This window comes from Delphinus delphis, chromosome 10, assembly GCF_949987515.2.
Source record: "Delphinus delphis chromosome 10, mDelDel1.2, whole genome shotgun sequence".
NCBI lineage: Eukaryota > Metazoa > Chordata > Mammalia > Artiodactyla > Delphinidae > Delphinus > Delphinus delphis.
Window position 1 is genome coordinate 2,513,294 of NC_082692.2, and position 14,895 is coordinate 2,528,188.

Genomic DNA, 14,895 nt, shown 5'->3' on the forward strand with positions numbered 1-14,895 from the left:
AGACTGTCGGGTCGGGGGGCTACGCGCCCCACCCGACCCGCGGGGGTGGAAGCTGCACGTGTGCCGGGAGGGGGGCGAGGGCGGGGCGCACCCGCTCCGGGGACCCGGCGCCGGTGCTGTCGGCCAGGTTCTCGTCCGCGCGCCGCCCGCCCATCTACCCTGGGCCGGGCCGGAGGCCGAAGCCGCCCGCCCCGCGTCCCCCGCGCATTCCAGTCGCGCCACCGCCCGGCCACGGCGCGGACGCGGCTGGGGACAGATGGGGACACGGTGGGACAGACGACGCGGCAGGCCCGGGCCAGCCAGCCACAGGGTCCCCCCAAAAGGAGAGTGGACGCCCTGCTAAGAAGTGGGACGGGCCGGCGGTGGGAAAGGGTCCCCTCGGAAAGAGCGTCCCCGCGTGAGCTGGGGCCCTTGGTGAGCCGGAGAGATTTCGAAGTGGACCCGGGGAAGCTGCCCCCGTGGAGAACCGGGATTCACGGCCGCCTGCTCCTCAGGCTGCTCCTAATTGGGAGGTAATTTCGAGCGATAGTTAAGGAATCCGGTTAGTTCAAGTATTGGAAGTTGGTTCTAGAGGGTCTCGGGTGACCTCACATCGCCCCAGGCTGGGGAGGCACAGCCAGGGCGAGGCCCGTAAGCGCTCTGCGCTCCTGGAAAGTATCGACAGCCCAGCTAGGGCGCAGAAACGATGGGGACCGAGGGCAGGTTGTCGGTCACGTGACTCGACCCAGACCCGGGGTCGTCGGTCACGTGACTCGGTCCAGCCTGAGGGCAGGTTGTCGGTCACGTGACTCGATCCAGACCGAGAGGTGTGTCTCACTGCTACACACACGCGCACACGCACACGCACATACATCACCGCCTCCAGGTTTTACTCAGACTGCTCCAGTGACTTGCCCATATCAGACCTTCAAAGTTCATCCAAGTTTATCTTTACCTCCCGTTTGCCTTGTGAACTGGGAAGAGAAGGTGTTTTCCACAACCTGCAGACTCCCCAACCTGGCGACAGTCAGTAAATGCTGGTAACTGATGGACTCACCACCTAGTCCGCAGGAGGAACCTGAGGGTAGAGGCTGAGGAAGCGGGCAGAGCTGAGTTCTGCCGTCCCCCACAAAGCCCCACTGAGGTCTCCCCCCATCGTATCCTCCCTGGGTACACACCCCCTCTCCCACTGCCGCTGGGCTGAGCAGAACCTCTCCGACCACAGTGAAGGTGTTTTTATGCATCCAATAAATCTATCCTAGGAGCAATCAGGTCTCCTTTTCCCTGTTGCCTAGGAGACCTAACTTCGTGAGGCTGCTCTTCAGTTGTGCCAGGCACTCTGGTCACTAAAGAGAAGGAAGCTATTTCCTGTCCGCAATATTTGTTTGTTAAAGAGACCTGGAACTAGAGAGTAAAAATAACAACGGCCCAAAAGTCACTAATCATTACAGACATTCCGAGTAAAACACAATGAACTGCCACTTTTTAATCCATTGCACTGATACAGATTTTTAAAAATCTATTAAGAGAAATTATCCAAAATCTGAAAATAAGACCAAAAGGATGGCGCTCCTTTCAACCTCGTTTTGAAGCGTTGTTTAAAAGCTCAAGGATTACTTACTTTTCTAGGAGAAGTTTCTGTTGTTTGATGTTGCTGTTTACTATTAATGAAAAGCTGAGTCTCTATAAGGTCATGTACCAACTTGTAGATTTGTGCCTGGTAGAGATGCAAATAATCTTTGCCCCAAAGAAAAGGTAACTTCAAAGGTTATAATTATTTCCCTGTAGGACATTAACCATGTTTATATCTAGCCTAGCAATCTTATTTTAATATAGGTTAAGGACTCTGTAAACCCATTTCCCCAAATGGTCTTTGAATCAGCTTTTTCATCTTACAAACGTCCTCATTAGTTAATGAGGTGAGTAAACTTTTGGCCCATGTGCATGCCATATTTGTAGAAAGATGTGAGAGTCATATTTAACTTTGGAAAATTATACTCGGGGAAGTCTGACAAGAACAGGAATTTGTGCCGGCTTATGGAGAGACACGTACCCTCGCGCGCTGATTCGGGGCGTCCGGGTTGGAAAAAGCTCTTTGGAAGGCAATTTGGCCGTTGTTGTTGAAACTGAAAGTGCACAGCAATTCCTCTTGTGACCCAACAATTCCTCTTCTAGGAGTAAGTCCCGAGAAACATTTCCACACAGGCACTTAGAGAAATGCGCAGTGTTTGCCACGGTGAGAAAGTGGAAAGGACTTCAGTGGTCATCAAAAGTGGAATGGAATATAGACTGGATGAACAACAAGGTCCTAGTGTGTAGCACGGGGAACTATATTCAATATCCTGGGATAAACCATAATGGAAAAGAATAGAAAAAAGAATGTATATGTGTGTGTGTAACTGAGTCACTTTGCTGTACTGCAGAGATTAACATTGTAAATCAACTATAGTTCAATTAAAAAATACTTTTAAAAAGTGGAATGAATAAATTAGTGGCAGATACGTGGGATAGAATACTCTACAGCCACAGAAGATGAATCAGTCCTAAAAGTGTGGCTAGATCTCAAAACCAAAATGTCAGTGGGAAAACCGTCAATGAAAATGACTGTGGGTACAGCACAGTTATATGGACGTATATGACAAAACAATACTAAGTGGAAAGGTACCTGCCACATCCTTCAAGGTGCCTATGGGGTAGTGAACAAAGTCAGGATGGGAAGGTGTCAGCAGGGACTTCTGCTGTATCTGTAGTGTTCTTGTGTACATTTCTGAATTAAGATGCACGTATTACTTGTGTAACATTTTAAAGGGGTATCTCGGCACTGTGGGAGTTTGGAAGTAAAGAGCCAGCGTGTGCCCAGTGCTTGACTCTGGGAAGTGGGATTAGGTCCTAGTGAGCTTTTCTTCTCAGGCTTTTTCTGTTACTTAAATATTAGATGATGACGGTGATGAGAGAATCTCTGACGTAAGTACTAGAACTTCTAGTCCAGCCCAGCCACCAAGTCCAGTGTATCATCTCACACGGCGCACCTGAACTCCCTTTGCCTGGGTTTGCCTCTCCATGTATCAGGAATTGAACACAAAAAATATAAGAAGTCCATGTCTGCTGTGAGGACAAATAAAATGATAGAGGGCAGGCAGGGTGCTGGTACACCTCTGAGGACCTGTGTTGCGTAAACGTCAGGAACAGACACAGAAAAGACGAGTGGTTTCAGGTTGTAAATCGGGCTGACTGGGTAGCCTGGTGCCTGAGGCTACATAATACAATGTGAAACCGGGGAACAAAGCTCTCTGGGTCACCTGCCTGTCTGCCAAGGTGGGTAGAATTACAAAGATGTGTCCGAGGAGGAACCCTGGTTGTAGGCAAGCGCTTGGGAAACCAGATACTTTAATCTGATTCTTAAGAGTAACAAATGGGAATGAAAGAAAGGCTTCATGAAATTCAAGGCCTTTACTTGGACGGGACGATCGCTTTACTTGGACGGGACGATCGCTTTTCTGTTTACTTTTCTCCTGCGGCTGTTTTGTTTGCGCTTAGGTTGTTTTGTAAGTTCTGTCCTTGCTCCCTAACACTCACAGTTAAGAAAAGAAAGAGCAAAGGTTGGTGGTCACTCCAGGTCACCCTCCGTGTCCCCCTCGTTCTGCATCAGAAAACATGGTAGGGAGCTGGGGGCTCAAGCCAGGAGGTTAGACGGGGCTGGGGAGGCGTTCCTGGCCGCAGCGGGGCCCTAACCACACCTGTTCCACAATTCGTAACCACCCCACCCCCATGCTACCGCCGCCATATGCAAAGTTGGAGCTAGAGTGTCTTTTGCATCACTGCCTGTGCTTGTGATGAGTTGGGTAAACTAGTAACAGGGGCACTGTGATTTTTAAAAAATTTTTATTGGAATATAGTTGATTTACAATGTTGTGTTAGTTTCTGCCGTACAGCAAAGTCACTCAGTTATACATATAAACACATCCACTCTTGTTTAGATTCTTTTCCCATATAGGTCATTACACAGTGTTGGGTAGAGTTTCCTGTGCTCTTCAATAGGTCCTTATTAGTTAGCTGTTTCATATATAGCAGTGTGTATATGTCAATCCCAGTCTCCCAGTTTATCTCCCCCGGCACCGTAACCATGAGTTTGTCTTCTACATCTGTGACTCTGTTTCTCTTTTGCAAATAAGTTCATTTGTACCATTTTTTAAGATTCCACATATAAGCAGTATCATACATTTGTCTTTCTCTGTCTGACTTACACCACTCAGTAGGACAATCTCTACGTCTATCCATGTCGCTACAAAAGGCATTAATTAGTTCATTCCTTCTAATGCCTGAGGAATAATTCACTTTGAGTCCCGCCCACGGGAGGCGGGGCAGTGAAGGCCCCGCAAACATAGCTCTCCTTCCTCCCTCATCAAATGAAAAGCAGTGGTGAGGCCTCAGCGCTGTGAATGCTTTCGGCACAGCGGCTGGTCTGACGCTCATGTCAGCCCTCAGGGGTAGGGAGGAGAGCTGCCCCTGCAGGTGAGGAAACTGGGGCTCCCAAAGGGGCTGAAGTGCTCCTGGACCCACGGCTGGCCGTGACTGAGGCCTCCCGGCTGACCCCACAGCCTCCTCCGGCTGTGGTCCAGCCGCACTGGCTTCCTCTGCTGGCTCCAGAGAATCTCCTATGCGGACGGTGGGTGTCAGGCTCGCGGGGCTAGTGGGCCTTACCTGCCCCAATGCCCCGCTGGACTGAGGAGTCCCACATCCTTTAGAACAGTGATTCTCAAGCCCTAATAGGCCTGCGAATCCCCTGGGAGCTTGTGAAAAAGCAGATCCTGATTCAGTGGGTGGGGCCTGAGAGTCTGCATTTCTGACAAGTTCCCAGGAGGCCCCGGAGCTCATTTTCTGCAGAGGCCGCTCTGAGTAGCAAGGTTGATTCTAGCTTCAACCAGACAAAGCAAGTCTGGTGTCGGGCAACCCGTTGTGCCATCTCACGGTGTCCTCACCGTTCATGATTGTAACTAAGCGTTAATTATGTTTTCCTGGCTGGAATGTCATCCCCACGAGGACAGGGACAATGACCGTCTCCTTCATACTGGTACATACTGGTACATACTGGTACACCCAGTGCCTAACACAGTGCCTGGCACGTGATAGATGCTCACTAAATATCTGCTGAATGAATAAGGTGAGTGAGGGACACGAATGACTGAGCCACCAAAACGCCGCCGTCCCCCGATTCCCAGCAATGAGACGTTTGGGAGGGTTTCATAGTCTTATCATCAAATCCGTATTTTCCTGGAGACCCAAATTCCATGCATCAAGCCATCTAAAAGGGGTTCATGGTGATCATCTCTTCGGAATGGGATCACAGACTTTTTATTTTCCTTTGTGCACTTTCCATGTTTTCCAAATTTAATGCAATAGGCGAGCATTACTGCAGTAATTCAAAGGAAATTTAAAAGTTCATCTAAGCAGATTCTCTCTTGGTCACTTCTGCTTTATCACCACAGACGCTGAGCTGGCTGTACTGTAATCAGTCACTGTGTTCAGTGTCTCCGTTTCCAGACTATAAAGTAAGGTTGGGCTGGAGATGACCACTGCGCCTCACTGGGAGGTGAATTCTCTCTGAATTTGTCTTTTCGTCCATGTATTCCTTCTCATCCCTGTTACTTGCAAGGAATCCTAATCTCATATCCACTGACCTCACCTCTGTGGGTTCTTGCCACCCGGAATACCGTTCCACGATACCCCTTTTCTGAGGACGGAATTTGTTGCTTAAGTCCTGAGTAACAGACTTCCCCGCTGCAGCTGAGGTGTTTACATAAACTTAAGTCACCATTTTTTAACGTGATGCTGAGAAAACTCAATGAAAACCCAAGACTGTTTAAGACTATCTGTCTTAGTCACAGCATGAAATAATCCTGTTGGGAAGGGCTGCTGGAGTTTTACACTTCTCAGTGTCAAATTTTTTTTACATTTACATACTGTAAAACATTACGTTACAGTAAATAATGATCAATTAACTGTAGCGAATGTTGGTTGTAAAGTTATTCGCGCTCCTGGGGGTAGAGATGTTGTCCTGGGTATATCTGCATTGGTTGCATCACACAACCCAGAGTCTAGACTGGTACCCTGGGCACATTTCATTCTATGAGTGAATGAAAAGGAGACGGAGGTACTTCCAGCTTGTTCAAGAAATCAAGGGGGGAGGTTTGGGTCGATGTTCACATCCTTTGACATCCGATCATATCTATATGCCCCAGCCTCCCGTCAGTTTTGTGCAGCTTCCGTATCCACTCACACCATCGGCCACTTAGCACGAGGTGAGAGAGAATCCCTAGGTAAGAAGACCAGGGCTGAATCCCACTGCCCCTCACTTTATGCAGATGTTTCTGAAAAGATGTGGACTAAGTACGTGTCTATAAATTTGATTGAAAGGAGCAGAAATTTGTAAAGGGAGGATGTATTTGGCCACTCAGTCTCACCCACATCGAGGGGCTTGATTTGTCCCCGACGGCATTACTGAGTAGCAAGGACCTACTTTGGGGGGAAATTATATGATTTGGGCCATTTAAGAAAGGAAATATGGGGCAGTTCGGGGGCTCAGCAGGTGTTTGGAGAGGCGGGCATCCTGTCCACAGCAGGGGGCAGGCAGGGGTCCATGAGGCTCCTGAGCCGGTGAGGACAGAACGAGCAGCTCCTGACCACCGGCAATCGCATGGGCGTGGCTTCCACGGGGCGGGGTGTGCCGGCAGCCATTTGTCCTCCGGATTCCGGATTCCCACTTCACTTCGCACCCACCTTCCAGAGCATCCCTGCTGCCACGCTCCCGGCCACACCCCCAGGTGACAGCCTCTTCCTTTCCCCTCTTTCCAAGGCATAAACTCTTTCTCCTGCCCCACTGTGTCCTTCCTTTTGGAATCTCAAGAGCATCCTTCTGGGGCGGGAGACCCTTGTTTCTCTTCGCCTTTTTGACACGACAATTCGAGTTCTTCCTGAGTGTGAGTCTAAGGAAATGAGAGGAGATGTCCATCAAGATCATGTTTGAAGTTATCATACACAGGAGTCACAGGTGACCCTCCTTTATTTTTCTTTTTTTCTTCCTTTGCGGTACGCGGGCCTCTCACTGCTGTGGCCTCTCCCGTTGCGGAGCACAGGCTCCGGACGCGCAGGCTCAGCGGCCACGGCTCACGGGCCCAGCCGCTCCGCGGCATGTGGGATCTTCCCGGACCGGGGCACGAACCCGTGTCCCCTGCATCGGCAGGCGGACTCTCAACCACTGCGCCACCAGGGAAGCCCAACCCTCCTTTCTAAGGCTGATACCCACATCCTGATTTCCAATTTGGCTTTTGTGGACATTTGTATTTTCATTCCCAGATGGGCGCAGTGCAGGCAAGGCCATGTTCATAGAGCCTCTGAGTTTAGTCTCTTCTCTCTGACTCTCTGATCCGCCTGGATGTTGACTTCCACGTGGCAGCCCGAGTGACTTCACTCGGTTGTCTGCACATCCCAAGTATTTCAGCTATTGTCAACTTTCTGCTATCCGTTATCTCGGGACTGTGAGTACCTCACTGATGGGGCTTAAACAGGCACAAAGCATTCAGTGAACTGAAACCAGAATAAAGGCTCAGGGCAACGGCACAGATGCCCATGCCGTGGTTCAAGGAGTTGACTTTTACAGAAGTAAGTACATTTGTATTCGTTGTTATGGTGAATTGTTCTGACCCTCACCCAGACAGGAAAATAATGGAAGTTTCTTTTCCCAAGTGCTCCTGAACACAAACATTCCAGATGACCTGGCCTCAGCTGGCCCAGAGCAGAAGTCGTCAGATTGAAGAAATAAGTAAATAAATTTTTAAAGAGATGGAGGGACCACTGCTTTCCGAAAGCATCCGATTCGGGCCAGTGATTGAAGATGAGCTCAGGACGTGTGGAACGTTTGCTTCCTCCTTACTTAAAATTGTTTAAGTTGCTTGTATTGACCCTCTAAGCGAGAGGAGAGTGTGTGTGTGGCACGTTCATGCTTGAGGGACTTTCTGTCCTCCATCGCCTCCCCAGATAGATAGATATATAGATATATATATACACACATATATTCTAGAAAACCAGTGCTAGTCTGATGTCCAACTCTGGGCAGAGCGCAGTTTAGAAGGTAAGCATTGCAGACGCTCTGTCAAGCTTTGCTCTTTGTTAATAATCTATTTACAGGTCAGCACACCGGCACCTCCTTTGAGTCTGATTATACTCCTAACCCTCCAAGTTCAATGTCAGCAGATCCCGGTCTGACAGTAAGTCAGATTGCTTTCTGGGTTTGCTAGTGTACCGCATTTGAAAGACAGACTCCGCCCGTAGCAGCTGCTATGGTGGAGCCCGCACTGTCCCTTGCAGGATGGTTTTATTAAAGGCCATCTCCCTGGGACAACTGGTCTACCTGGGTGGCGGTGTGGCCCTGTTCCAGGCAAATGGCCAAGGTCTGCATGATCTCCACGTACTTCACCCCTGTAACCGTGACCTCCTGGATATTAGGCACTGTCTAGTCTTCAATGATAATAGCTCTTGGTGATTAATTTTGCTGCTTTTGATCGCTTCCGGGGAAACGGGTTTTGACATGTAGTCAGTATCTTTCAAACTGAGAGCAAATGGAATTGAGGAGACTGTTTTCCAATTTATCCCAACAATTTAAAGTCCCATGTTAGAAAAATGCAATTCTTCCTGGAATACAAACACATACCAAGGGTTCAATTACTTATTATAACAACTTCCTTCCAAAAAGTGTTTGAAGTGGCTTCCAAAACAACGAATAAAAGAATGAAATTGACAGCTAAGGATTTGGGGCAGAAACCGAGCATTACCTAAATCACCTCATTTTCCCATTTCTCTGGCTGCTCATTTCACCCCAAGAGGCATAAGAAATGAGGAAGGATGACCATCGGGGAAAATGACATGGAATCTGGGAATACCCTGTTTAAGTCATAGGCTCACAGGAAAACATTATTTAGACCATTTTTTACACCATTTAACTGTTATATACAAATCTAGAATTAAAAGCATTTTAATAAGGTGGGTAAAAATATTTACACATATTCCAAATGATCACGCGTTAGATGCTGCATCGTACAGGAAGCTTGCACCGTCCACCTCCTTCTGCCTGCAAGGTTTCTTCCTTAATAGCTGAACTTTTCCTCTGAATTGGCTCCCAGCTGGGAGAACAGTCAGTGTTTTCAAACAAAAGGCACTTCCAGGAACTCCTAAGTCAAAGAACTGGTCCAGAATTCTTTCAGTTGTGGGGAGTGGGCAGGAGGGAACTTTTCTGTCTCCTCTGAATCCAGTACTTGGTGGTCCCCTGCTTCTTTAGTGAAACAACAAAATGGCCGGAAAACACTTAAAAAAATGTTTCTATGACAACGTGGTATGAATGAGCACACTTCCTAAGGAAATGAAACTCCTAAAAGCTTCTGTGACTTTACTGGTGATCTCAAGAGAAGGCTTTTTCTGTTTGGTTGGTTTTTTGTTTTTTTCTTTTCAGTTCACTGACTATAAATCCAGGTTCAAAACTTAGGACTCTTTACCCAAATAAGCAGTTATTTTTTTTACGTGTCATTTTTTTCACCCCTCCAATTTAATTTTTTTAAATATTCATCAACACAATCTCCCTTTCCTTGTAAAAATCCCTCCTTGTCACCTGTCCATCTCTTTTCACCACTCACTCCTTCACTGATTCAACAGATTTTTTATTGTCGGGTCATAAATCTAGTGAGAACAGCACCAAAATGAGCAGGAATTTGTCTGAACTTTTGGTGCTTCTTCAGAAAAGATAAACAATCCCTCTGGATCTTGAGAAGTAACCAGGTGGTCTGGGTTTTCCTTTATGTTTTTTATTTTTATTTATTTAAAAATTTTCTTGAACTGTAGTTGATTTACAATGTTGTGTTAATTTCTGCTGTACAGCAAAGTGACTCAGTTATACATATATATGTATATTCTTTTTCCTATTCTTTTCCATTATGGTTTATCACAGGATATTGAATATAGTTCCCTGCGCTCTACAGTAGGACCTTGTTGTTTATCCATCTTATATATACTAGTTTGCATCTGCTAATCACAAACTCCCAGTCCAGCCCTCCCCCAGCCCCACCCCCTTGGCAACCACAAGTCTGTTCTCTATGTCTGTGAGTCTTCCTTCATGTTTTTTTAAATTTAGATTTGTTAGCCCGAGAGATCAGGAATTCCTGGCTCTTGAGGACTGGGAGAGAGGGAAGATGATATTCTAGAAGCTGGTCAGGTACCTCTGATGAGTGCATCTATCAATTTTTAATGCCACCAGGGTTTAATTTCAAAGTGGAAGAAATTTGTGGCAGACTGGAAGCAGTAGCTGCCGCATCCCTGACTGTAATTGGTGTGAGCTCTTTAGAGCCCTGTTTCATTTTTAGGAGATGGCCATGCTGTCCATCCATTCCTTTTCTAGAATGCACCCTGGAGATAAGGCTCGGGGTATTTGCTGCACAGCCAGACGTCAGACCGTTCATTTCTGCACCAATTTTTCTCCCCCATTTTAAGGGACCTTTCTCTGTGGTAATGAGCTCACTTACAGATTGATATCTCTAGGGGCCCCCGTGTGGGACCTGTGTAGTAAATTTAGAGCAGCACATTCAATTTGTCATAGCAAATACCTCCTGTTCTCTTTATAAAATTCACATACACATGTCTTGTCCTGGATTTAGTTAGCTTGTTGACTAGTGGAAACACTCATCAAGGAGAGAAGCTATGGGTATGTTACTTTATGAACAGGAATTTCCCAAACTTCCAATTTCATTCTTCAGATGAAAAGAATGAACACCACATGGTAAACTTTTGCCGTAAGAGTTTTGCTGAAACGCACACTAATTTTCAGCAGTCAAGAGCATTGTGTCTGAAAGAAAGGAAGAGATAGGGAAACACAGTCAGCTCTCACAATAGATTGAGAGTGACTGTGTGAACGACGAGGATAAAGATGAAAATAACCATGTCCTTCTTTCCCCCCTTTTCACCCTAGTGTGCCGTTTGTTTGCATCTTCAGTGCCAGGCGGGGGTCTTTCCCAGGTTGCCTCCCCAGAGCCAGCCGTCCATGTTCTGCACAGCCAGGCATCCTCTCAGGGGGACAGCTCTGGCAGCCGCATCTTTTCTTTAAGGAGCACAAAGACCTCGAGATTGCTTTCTTTCTGTTTTGCATCACTTCCCTGACTAATACAGACACACTGTATTTGCATAACATAGTTTTGGTCCGCATGGGACCCCACCTCCAGCTTCCTGAATATGCATTTTATTCTGTGCGATGTCTGAATGTCGCATCTCTAATCTCATCACCAGCCTGTGTACTTCCACTGAGTTATTCTCCAGGCTTTAGAACCGCACCTCCCATTTGTAAGCTGAGCTAACGATTACATTTTCATCTCTGAAAGATGTTAAATGAAAGCATGCTTTGTGGGGAGAATAAATGAAAGATCTCAACATGAGTGGCCCCCGACCCCCAGCCCAACGTCTCTGCTTGCTCAGTGGAGGCTGGAGCATAAACTCCCCTTTCTCTCGAACATTCATCTTCACCCAGAGAACCTTGCAGGAACTACGCTCTTAATACAGCACTGTTTAGCCCCCTTCACTGAGACGCTTTCATTTGATCAGCCCAGAGAATAACCATTTCGCAGCCTTGGAGACAGAGTTCAGTGATTGAAGCGTCAGCCGACGGAAACGGCGTGGGACCCCAGATAGCTGGGATCGATGAAGAAACTGTCCATGCCTAAAAGAACAGGACAACAGACAGATTGCAGTTGCAAAAACTACAATCAGAATTTCGCTGAGGTAGGTCAAAGGCAGAGTCAGAATCACTCTTCCAAGTCATTTCCATTTCTTTGCGTTCTCACTTAGGGTTAGCTGCTTTGGGGCCAAATGATTTCGTTTAACCCTTAGCGCAATCCTTGGAGGTTGATTTTTTTTTTTTTTTTTTTTTAATCCTCATTATACAGTTGAGGAGCCGGAGGCAAGTGACTTGCTCTAGGTTCCACGGTAAGGGAGGGATCAGAGTCGAGTCACTGGGTCTGTGGGTTTGCAGTAATGTGCAGGTTCAACTGTCACCCAATCCTGGGTCTATCCCTTCAGTGTCTTCAGGCCGGTTTTCTAAGACCTTCCAGGGCAAGACCACACTCACGTCAAACCTCCTTCTGCCAACTCTGTGCTTTGCCAGCTGACACTTCCTCTTACGGCTTTTTTTTTTTTTGCCTCGGGACCCGCTTTCTGACAAGATGGGCGTTTTCTGCACCAGGCTCATCACCAGGATCATCTGGGGTGCTTATTAAAAATAGAAGGGCCCCCACAAAAAATAGAGGTGCCCCAGCATCTCTTGGAGACTCCGATTCATGGAGCTGGGGGTGGGCAGGGGCCCACAAGCTTCTTTGTGTAATTCTGATAAATAATCAAGTTGGGGAAGAGATGTCATTTCCCCAAAGTTTTTGACCCATGCACCCCTTTCATGTAATATATAATCTGAAAACTCCTTAAAAAGTAAAAAAACTCCTTCAATATTAAAAAAAAATTTATATGATGTTCGCCAAAAGTCATTTTAATTTTAGTATCTTATTTCAGATCAATATGATATCAAAGGATGTCAGAAAGTATTTCTAATGTAATATTAATGATGATCATAATTTGTAAGATGCATTTTTACTTTTTCTCCCTTCACGAGGGACTTGTGATATGTAACATACTTTAATTTTATACAAAAACGAACACACAGTTTTTTGGCAAACCAATTTTTAAATGATTTTTATATGGTGTTTGGTTTGGGCAAACAACAAATATTACAATGCAGCTTGAAATTTAACCATGTTAAGGGCATCAAAAGTGGACCATGGGGCTTCCCTGGTGGTGCAGTGGTTGAGAGTCCGTCTGCCGATGCAGGGGACGCGGGTTCGTGCCCCGGGCCGGGAAGATCCCACATGCGGTGGAGCGGCTGGGCCTGTAAGCCATGGCCGCTGAGCCTGCGCGTCCGGAGCCTGTGCTCCGCAATGGGAGAGGCCACGACAGTGAGAGGCCCGCATACCGCAAAAAAAAAAAAAAAGTGGACCATGGACTTAATTTTTAAAGAATTTTCATATTTTGTTTCAAAATGATAAGATAAGGGAGAGGGTGTTTCTTTTGTTAGATTTTAATTTCAATAAATGGAAAAGGAATTGGATACAATGATTACTGTTTTTTCTCTTTTAGACAATGGTCTGGATATCCTGAACTGACATCCTGTAAGAATTTCAATGTATTGAACGTAACTGGTAAAATTTTGGAAGCTTATGTGAGGAATGATTGTTATTTTCTTCATAAACTTGGATTTAAATGTCCGTATTCCAAATGCTTTGTTGATTTAGCCAATGGCCCATTGCGGGCATGAATTACACAGCGTAAAACTAAGATGAAGAATCACGTAAATGCTGCCAGGAGAGGCAGCGCGGCCTGCTGTTCTCAGCGAACCGGGTGACAAAGTCCCATCCCTCCTCCACGGCCACCGCGGGGCCTCCCTCCTGAGTTCTCAGAGCTGCAAGCTGTCCAGTAGTAAAGGGAATCTCTGAATAGCTATTTTGTTCATTTATGATTTTAAAGCGAAGGTAGCAGCAGGTGCTGTCAGCGCCTTCATGACTTGAGCCTCTGGAGCAGGTTCAGAGACGCCCCTGGGGACCCGGGAAGGGGTCGGGAGGCTCTGCGGCTCCTGGTACCTCAGCGAGGTTCTCAGTCCCAACCGCCCATCAGAGTCATCGGGGCAACTTTTAAAAGATGGGTGCCCAGGCCCAGCGCAGCCCATTAACCAGACTCTTTGGTGGAAGCTTCCAGTGTCAGGACCAATCTCCGCAGGTGATTCCAACGTGTGGCTGTGAGCCAGCAGCCCAAGGGGATGAATCGGACACTGTGACAGGCTTAGCGGTGGAAGGAGTTTGGGGGCAATTAGACCTAAGGCCTGAAACCCCATCAGGGTCCTGGCCTTCTCCCTGATGCTCCGTGTCTTCAAGGAGTCCACAGCGGCTTGAGGAAAGCACACACACCCAAAAAAGCATTCTGCCTGAAGGACTTTGAAGCTTGCCTGCAAGTCACTGTTAAAGATGACACCTTTGCACATGCAGGTTTTGGAGGCCACGCCCACATCACTGAGCACGCTGTCACCACCACCCCCGCCAGTACAGGGTGCTCCCCAGGTCCCGCTTGAGGACAGTGTCTTGTAGGAGATGCCAGCTCCACCACACACGTTCCTGAGCGCTGGCTCTGTGCCCGGCCTCACACTGACCCCTGACAACATGCAGATGAAGCTGTGGCCCTGCCCCAAGAACCTCCATCCAGTCGGGGACAGATGAGCAGATCAGGGGTTACAGCCGCTGTGCTGAGAGCCGAGACGGGGGTGCCGACAGCATCCTCACCCCTGCCACCGTCCCAAAGGTGACATGGGTGGGGAGCCAGCATTTGAGCAATTTCACCTTCTTTGCACATTCAGATATATCATATAGAAACCTATAGAATGCATTAAAATATCTAGTTCGCACGTGTCTGTGTGTATGTACCTGTGTGGGTGTGTATATATACAGTTTTTTTTGTTGTTTACAGAACAGACGAGCAACCGCGAAGTATTCCACGGGAAACTTCCTTCCACTGCAAGTAATGGGCTCATTTCAAATAGTGGCTAAACGTGTCATCTTTGGATCGGGGGCTTGTGGGAGCAGAGGCTGGGTGAGTGGGTTGGAGCTGACGTGGGAGCTCTGCATGCCAGGCTGGGCATTGTCTAGAGGTGTTATTCTGAACGTTATGAAGAGCTGTGTGTGCGCGCGTGTGTACACGTGCGTTGGGGGAGGGTGGTTGTGTATGTGTGTGTTGGGTGTATGTCGTGTGGGTGAGTGGCGTGTGGTGTGTGTGTGTGCGTGCCCAGGCACGTGT

At 47.4% G+C, this 14,895-nt stretch overlaps 1 long non-coding RNA gene across 4 annotated transcripts; it reads left to right on the forward strand.

Annotated features, from left to right (window-relative positions):
- Positions 1-14,683, forward strand: LOC132432865 (uncharacterized). Of its 4 annotated transcripts, none has more exons than XR_009521020.1 (4): positions 1-512; positions 8,164-8,243; positions 10,988-11,790; positions 13,192-14,683. It is a non-coding gene; the product is annotated as an uncharacterized lncRNA (long non-coding RNA). The 4 variants fall into 4 exon arrangements; XR_009521021.1 differs by having other exon boundaries at positions 11,614-11,790; XR_009521022.2 differs by lacking the exon at positions 1-512 and adding an exon at positions 7,250-7,638 and having other exon boundaries at positions 11,614-11,790.
- Positions 14,684-14,895: the final 212 nt, after the last annotated feature.